Source organism: Erythranthe guttata, chromosome 1 (assembly GCF_056151865.1).
Source record: "Erythranthe guttata isolate IM_541 chromosome 1, IM_541, whole genome shotgun sequence".
Classification (NCBI taxonomy): Eukaryota; Viridiplantae; Streptophyta; class Magnoliopsida; order Lamiales; family Phrymaceae; genus Erythranthe; species Erythranthe guttata.
The window spans coordinates 8,156,380-8,164,337 of record NC_142533.1 but is presented as its reverse complement, the minus strand read 5'-3'; the positions used below and the strand labels follow the sequence as shown (position 1 = coordinate 8,164,337).

Here is a 7,958-nt window from a genome sequence, read left to right as displayed (position 1 = left end):
TTTTTGTATTTTTCATGTAACCTAACTCGCATGTTCCATTTTGCTATTTAACTCGTATTTTTTTGTCGCATGTTTTGCTTTTATTATAATTTTATGACATGCAGAGAATAAAATTCGATGAAGTGCCTTTGTGAAGTTGGATTCATGCTACAGTACTCCGGACTTATGCCACTTATATAACTATAGATAATTGTATATAACTATAGTCACATGTAGTAACATATATTTATAGAGTAAAAAGCAGTTTGCCTCCTAAACTAGGGGCCGTTTTGCACTTTACCCCCCAAACAAAAAAAATTTGCACGTTTTTACCTGAACTCATTAATTCGTTGCACGGTGCTCCCTAAACTAATTTTTCCGGCAATTTTGACCGGAATACTGAAACATGTGCATTGCACGTGATATTTGCAGGGATAAATTTGTCCATTCACATACATCTTATATTTTAAATATAAATTAATCGTTTAAATAAATTAAATAAATGTATTAAGACTTAATTGGATATTCATTTTTATATGCGCAAAAAATCGAACACCAGAAAGATATCAGGCAAGTACAAATGGCGGCCACAAATTGCCTTCACCTTCCCGCCATGGCAACTTCACACACCCAACCAGGAGCTTCGCTGCAGTCACCCGCTCCTCTCTCACAGACCAATCCCAGTCCCCCTCCTCCGTCGCCGCCAAGCGCCACCTCCTCCGCCTCGTCTCCGATCAGGACCACGACATCAAAACCCAAGCCGACCCCCAAAAGCTCTCCCAAATAGTCGAAGCAATCGATTCCCTAGCCGCCGTCGGCCGCGGCACCGTCACCACCGACAGATCTCTGTCGGCCACGTGGCGGTTGCTCTGGACCACGGAGAAGGAGCAGCTCTTCATCGTGAAGAACGCGTCGTTTTTTTGGCTCGATGAGCTCAAGAGTACGCCTTCTTCTTCTTCTCTCAATTTCATTTGTGCGCTCAATTGTTCGTCGATTTTGCTCAATTGTTCGTCGATTTTGCTCAATTGTTCATTGATTTTGCTCTGTTGTTCGTCGATTTTGCTCTGTTGCTCGTCGATTTTGCTCTGTTACTCGTCGATTTTGCTCTGTTGCTTGTCGATTTTGCTTAATTGTTCGTCGATTTTGCTCTACAGCTCGAATCCGGGCTATTTCCTGGAGGATTCGGAAGTGGTTTGCAGGGAAGGATGATAGCTTCTTTTTCCTTTATTTATTTATTCTTTTTTTTCTTTTTTTTTTTCTTTTTTTTTATATTTATTTGTATTTAATATTAAAGATGCAAGTGAAGGGACAAATTTATCCCTCAAAATCTCACGTGCAAAGCATATGTTTTAACTTTCCGGTTAAAATTGCCGGAAAATTGAGTTTAGGGGGCACCGTGCAACGAATTAATGAGTTTAGGTAAAAACGTGCAAATTTTTTTTGTTTGGGGGGTAAAGTGCAAATCGACCCTTAGTTTAGGGGGCAAACTGCTTTTTACTCTATATTTATATGCACGTTATGTGTTTTTTAATGTATAGTAATGCGTGTTCATGTTTTAAAGATTATATGCATGTGATTGTGTTTTTTTCAATTTTTTTGGGTTAGTTGATTTATAATATCAAGATTAAATTCTGAATTTTGTTGTTGGTGTAGATTAATTTTGGGGTAAAAAGACAGTACATGATTACATATAACTATACATGCTTGTGGCATACTGTAGTCATATATAGTCAATTCAGTACAGTAAATTTATCCACAAAAAATTACAAAAATTAAAATATTAAAAATTAAAAAATTAAAAAAAATGAAAAGAATTAAAAAAATTAAAAAAATTAAAAAAAATTAAAAAATTAAAAAATTAAAAAATTAAAAAAATTAAAAAACTTAAAAAACTTAAAAAAAATTAAAAATAAAAAAAAATAAAAAAATAAAAAAATACAAAATACGATATAAATAAAAAATAATAATAAAATAAGAATTTATATATTTTTTTTAAATAATCTATAAAAATGAATGTAGGCGCGAAAATGCTGAATGCAGTTGGGTGGAAATTGAACATAAGGGTCCAATAGTACTTTTACCTCTCCAGGAGGTTATATCAAAGAAAGAATTTTAGGGGTGAACCTAGCCCTATATAAGTTCTATATGAGGGGTGTATATCAAATAGTATATATATATATATATGGAAATGAGAAGCTAGCTAGTACCTAATTACAGTTGTCCACTACTTTAAGCTGGAAAACAGATAGGCATCAAATCTACATATTTTGTTGATCGATCTTATACTTGTTCTATATAAACATATAAATTAAAGACATGCCAGATTCAGAACAGAAATGACACCCAAATTTGAAGACAATAGTTTCCTAACATATATATATATATATATATATATATATATATATATATATATATATATATATATATATATATATATATATATATATATATATATATATATATATATATATATATATATATATATATATGGGCGAATGGCAAAAAGGCCCATCACATGGGACTTAAATGCATTTTGGTTCACAAGAAAAAAAGTCTCTCAATTAAACCCATCCCTATTTCTTTAGTCTAAAATACCCTCCATAATATAATTCTTATCAATTCCACCCATGCTCTAACTTCTTTAATATTACACATTGACCTCGGATTTAAACAAATATATCACATTATGTAACACCCCACCTTTCCAAAACCGAAAATCCTAAAAACCCGAGATTAATATTCCTAACTCGAAAACCCTTAGGGAGTATTATTATGTGATTATATGCATTACGTGGATTTAATTATGTTTCTTACGTGATTAATTACGTGCGCTATTATATATGTGACTTATATGATTTAAATCCCGTAAATTTAAAATACCATGAAATTTCGTGATTTACGTGGTTTACGTGAATAATTGCATATCTTATTTATTTGATAACTTATTTCCATTTTGGGGAATTATGTGGATTATATTATATATGTATATACATGCACATGCATATACGTACCTAGATATATATATACTACTACATGCAATACATATATGTTTGAGTATATATATATATATATATGACCGAAGGTGTATGTGTGTGTGTGTGTTCGGATTGTGTGTGTGTGTGGTATTGATACAAGTTGTGTTTATTTTTAATAAAATAATTAGTGAATAAAGTGTGCATGTTTTTACACTTGGCACACCCTAATCATTTGTATAATCCCACACTCAAAGTAACCCAAAAGACACTCTCATTTCTCCTTCTTCTTCCACATACACCTATTGCTTGTCTTCTCTATCTCTCTCCACCGAAGCAAAGCACCACCACCATCGGCCTCCTCTCTCCACCTCACTTCATAATTTCCAAAGAATCCCCAATATAACCATGAGAGTTCCCTATTTAACTCTTGCCTTGGACTACTCCAAGAACACCGTGAAAACCACCTGCCTTCTTTCGGGAGATCACAACTCCTCCCTCCTTGAAGCTCACACCATCTCCTTCACAATCAAGGTGGCTTGGCTAGACTTTGGTGCTTGAACGTTTTCTTCCTTTTTGGCCATTTTTCCTCTTCGATTTTAAGGTAAGAAATTCGATTTCTTGCTGCAATTAAGGGACATCAATAGTATGAAAAAGATTTTCATGAAATTTTAAAAGATTGGGGAAGATTTCGAAAATTTGGGGCTTTTTGAAGAAAAATGGAAAGATGAGTGTTCTTGTTAAATTCTTGTTCTTGCATGTATAATCTATGTTGATAGTGGTTAGATAAAGCATTTATTGGCCAAAAGCCTTAACAATTTCAGATTTCAAAAAGGGGTTTTCAAGAAAATGAAAATTTTTACCTTTTGTGGTTGCATGTGTAGATCTTCGAAAGTTTGGGCCAAATCTGTAATTTTTGTAAAGTCTGTCCGAAAAATGTTTTTAAAACTGATTTCGAGCATTTATTGAACAAGATTTTCGGATTTAAAGAATTTTTGTAAGAAAAAGTTGATTTTGAAGTTTTAATAGACTTGCATGTGTAGATCTAGAGACTTTGGGGCAAATTATGCAATTTCCGAAATTTCTGCATAAAGAGACTTTTCAAATTCATTTTCTGCATCTAATAAAGTGAAATTTCAGATTTGTTAGGAGTTTTCAAGAAAAAGGTGATTTTGAACTTCTAGTGTGGTTGCATATGTAAATTTCGAAACTTTTGGGTCAAAACTGCAATTTCTGAGAATTCTCTCATTCTCAAGGTTTGGATCTGTTTACAGCAAGTATTAATTAGGAAAAAGTTTTATTTAACAAGTTTTTAAATCAATTAGAGTTATATTAGAGTTTTGGATTTTTAAATTGAAAAAGGGATTTTCCTAGTTTTTATTCCAATAAATTCGAAACTTTGTGAAAATTCAAATTTATTTCAGAATCTGGAAATTTAGTCAGTTAGGAGTTCTAGGATTTAATTTGAGAATTTTTGAAATTAGTTTGCTATTATTTCGAAATTGGTTAATTGCATGTCTTTTACATATGTTTTGTGCCTTAATTATTCATGTTTTGATTTAATGGTTATGAATGATGAGTTTTGGTATTTTTATACTTGAAATTGTTGTTGGATGTGTTTAATGGCTGTGGGAAATTGATTGAAATGGATTATTACCTAGATGTGGTAATAAGTCCATTAAATGAAGGTAAAAAGGTAATTGTTCTTGAGTTTGCTTTGATGAGTAATTAGTGATGTTTAATGTGTTGATTGTGCATGTGTGTGTATGCTGAAAATATGTGAAGGAGTGGGTGCTGATTGTGCATGGTGTGTGTGCCGTGTGTGGTTGTGTATTTATGTGTGTGAATTTGGGAGTTTTGCCCAAATCATTAAATTGTGGTAAGTTGTGTTATTTTGGTAATTTGTGGCACTTGATTGACATTTGTGATGTTATGTGTGGGGCATAAGCATAATTTCGAAAAGTTGCATTAAATGATTTTTGTTTGAAAGATTAATGGAATATCGAGTAATAAACAACTCGGATATAGTGGGCCGGTATCCAATTAGGATGATGTGGTAGTGGTTTGATTCCACTTAGTGAAAACGGGCTCGTAACAGGTTTATTATTCGGTACAGAAATTAATCTTTCACGGATCCGATAAACCGAAAAGTGTGTTTTTCATGATTTTCACAAAAAGGGCATTTTAGTCATTTTTGCATAATTTACGTGATCTTGTGAAATGATGTGCTTTCGTGAGATATGTGATTTGAACGATTGATTTGTGTTGTTGTATGGATCGTGGGTAAGAACGGGTATACAATATCATATATTATATTTATAACGTATTTCCAAAGTTTGATAATACTCGGATTTCTTACTGAGCTTTATAGCTCATATAGATGTCTTTTAATTGCAGGTAGTAGTAATCCTCAACCGGGATGGATCGAGTAGTGGATCGAGGTCTTGCCCGGAGTTTTGGAAGACGTACGAGGACCTATGAACGAATGCTAGGCTTTTGGTTATTTTCTTTTGGTGGTGTAACCCTAAAACCGTAACATTTCCCTTTCGTACTTTTGAACTCGTTTTTCATTATGAATCGTACTTATTTCCTATCTTAATATATTAAGTTTCGTAAATTGCTATTTTCATGCCTTCGTTAGGAAACTTCGAATTATTCACCAAAATAACCTTTTCGAACTCTGATTTATTCTCGAACCGACAAGAATGTTTAGTGAGAATGTAGCACTCGAATAAGAAACCTCCTTTCGAAACTTCTTTCCAAACCAAGATTTATATTCGGCTAAATCAATTCAATAAAGTTTTCGAAAATGCAAAGTCGTCAATACCCAAGAGAACAAAGTTTCGATAATTGCATTTTCACCCCATCCCAACGTTTCAAAAATTACAAAGAGATCCTTTGCTTCCGCTAGTTTAATAGAAATTCCGATAAACCGGTTCGATTTATCGCCCGACTAGAAGGGGGGTGCTACAACGGTGGTATCAGAGCATTGTTCATAGATACTCGTACGAACTTCACGGGCTTAAGGACTACTCGAGACGCGAAACTCGGACCATCCGGTAACGTATGTGTGTTATTTTCTTTACGTGTTTTATTTGCTTTACTTATTAATGATAATTAATATAGAAATAATGGCGAGACGTATAACCCGAGCAAACCCGAGCAATCCCACCGATGAACCGCACGACCCCAATCAAACCATTAATAATCTCTCCAACTTAATCCGAGAACAAGCCCAAAACCACCAACGTCAAATCGAACAACTTCTCCAACGTAACCAAAACCCGCCTCAAAATAACGCGCCTCAAGCCCTATACGAACGATTTCTCCGAATGAACCCATCCGAATTCCACGGTGGAACCGACCCCACTATAGCCGAAGAATGGATCAAATCTCTCGAAGTCATCTACGACTACATGCAAATGACCGACCGCGACCGCGTGCATTGTGCCATATTCCTCCTCCGAAACGAAGCTCGTCACTGGTGGGAAGGAATCAAGGAAGGAACAAACCTCGAAACTTTACCATGGACCGAATTCAAAGTCCAATTCTTCGAAAAATATTTCTCGAAAGACGTGCGAGCCCACAAACTCAAAGAATTTCTCGAACTCCGACAAGGCGACTTACCGATGATCGAGTACATCCGCCGTTTCGAACGTGGCTGCCTCTACGCTCCATTCATCGCTCGAGACACTGAAGAAAAGAAGAACCATTTCATTCGTGGCCTCCAACCCGAAATCCGTAGAGACATTCGTATGTCCGACGCCTCAACTTTCCGCCAACTGGTAGACAAGGCACTCATGGCTGCTCAAGACGAACGAGATATTCAAAATAGCCGCCGACCCCAAGGAATTACTCAACGACAGTGGAAAAAGAACAATTTCGGCAACCGCCCATTCCGAGGAAAAGGAACGCAGCCCATTCGCCAAACAACCAGACCACCGCCACCGCCGCCAAGGCCAACCTGCCCAAAGTGTGGAAAGAGTCACTCCGGAGAATGCGTACACGGAACACGGAGCTGTTTTCGATGCCATCAGCCCGGACACATGGTGAAAGACTGCCCAAAACCTCCACCGAACGTCCCCGGTCGAGTGTTCGCCATGACTCAAGAACAGATCGAGCAAGACCCGTCGATGATAGCAGGTACCATATTTATCCTCGAAGAACCCATTTACGCTCTTATCGATTCCTGCTCTACTCATTCCTTTATATCGAAAGACATAATTGCACACTTAAATCTCGAACCGAACCGATTAAATTACGAATACCGAATTCTCATCCCCTCTGGCGAAGAAATGTGCTCTAACCTAGTCATAACCAATTGCCCAATCCGAGTTCATACTCAAACCATGAATTTCGACTTAATCCTCTTACCGATCCAAAATTTCAAAGTTATACTAGGCATGGATTGGTTAACCGAATTCAAAGCCCAAATCGACTGTGCCTCGAAAACGGTCATTTTTCCACTTCCGAACGGCGAAACCCTAAAATTTCGAAGTCAACTCAAACCCTCAATTCCAATCATATCCGCGATCAAAGCAGTCGAACTCATTCACAAGGGTCATTCCGGCTACCTAGTGGATATTCTAAAATCCGAGTCCGAACCCAAAGCCCAAATTTCCGACATTCGAGCCGTCCAAGAATTTCCCGACGTATTTCCCGATGACATCCCCGGACTTCCGCCCGATCGAGAGATCGAGTTCGAAATCAACCTAATCCCCGGAGCCGCGCCAATTTCCAAAGCACCGTACCGTATGGCCCCGATGGAATTGAAGGAACTGAAGGACCAAGTCCAAGAATTGCTCGACAAAAGCTATGTTCGACCCAGCCATTCCCCGTGGGGAGCACCGGTTCTCTTTGTCAAAAAGAAAGACGGATCCCTCCGCCTTTGCATCGATTACCGTGAACTCAACAAAGTCACGATCAAGAATAAATACCCTCTTCCTCGAATAGATGATCTCTTCGACCAACTCCAAGGCTCATCAGTCTTCTCGAAAATCGACCTCC

General features: G+C 36.7%; 1 long non-coding RNA gene across 1 annotated transcript; it reads left to right on the top strand.

Annotated features, from left to right (window-relative positions):
• Positions 1-451: 451 nt before the first annotated feature.
• On the top strand, positions 452-1,275 carry LOC148772765 (uncharacterized). The gene is made up of 2 exons (XR_016031694.1): positions 452-919; positions 1,134-1,275. It is a non-coding gene; the product is annotated as an uncharacterized LOC148772765 (long non-coding RNA).
• Positions 1,276-7,958: the final 6,683 nt, after the last annotated feature.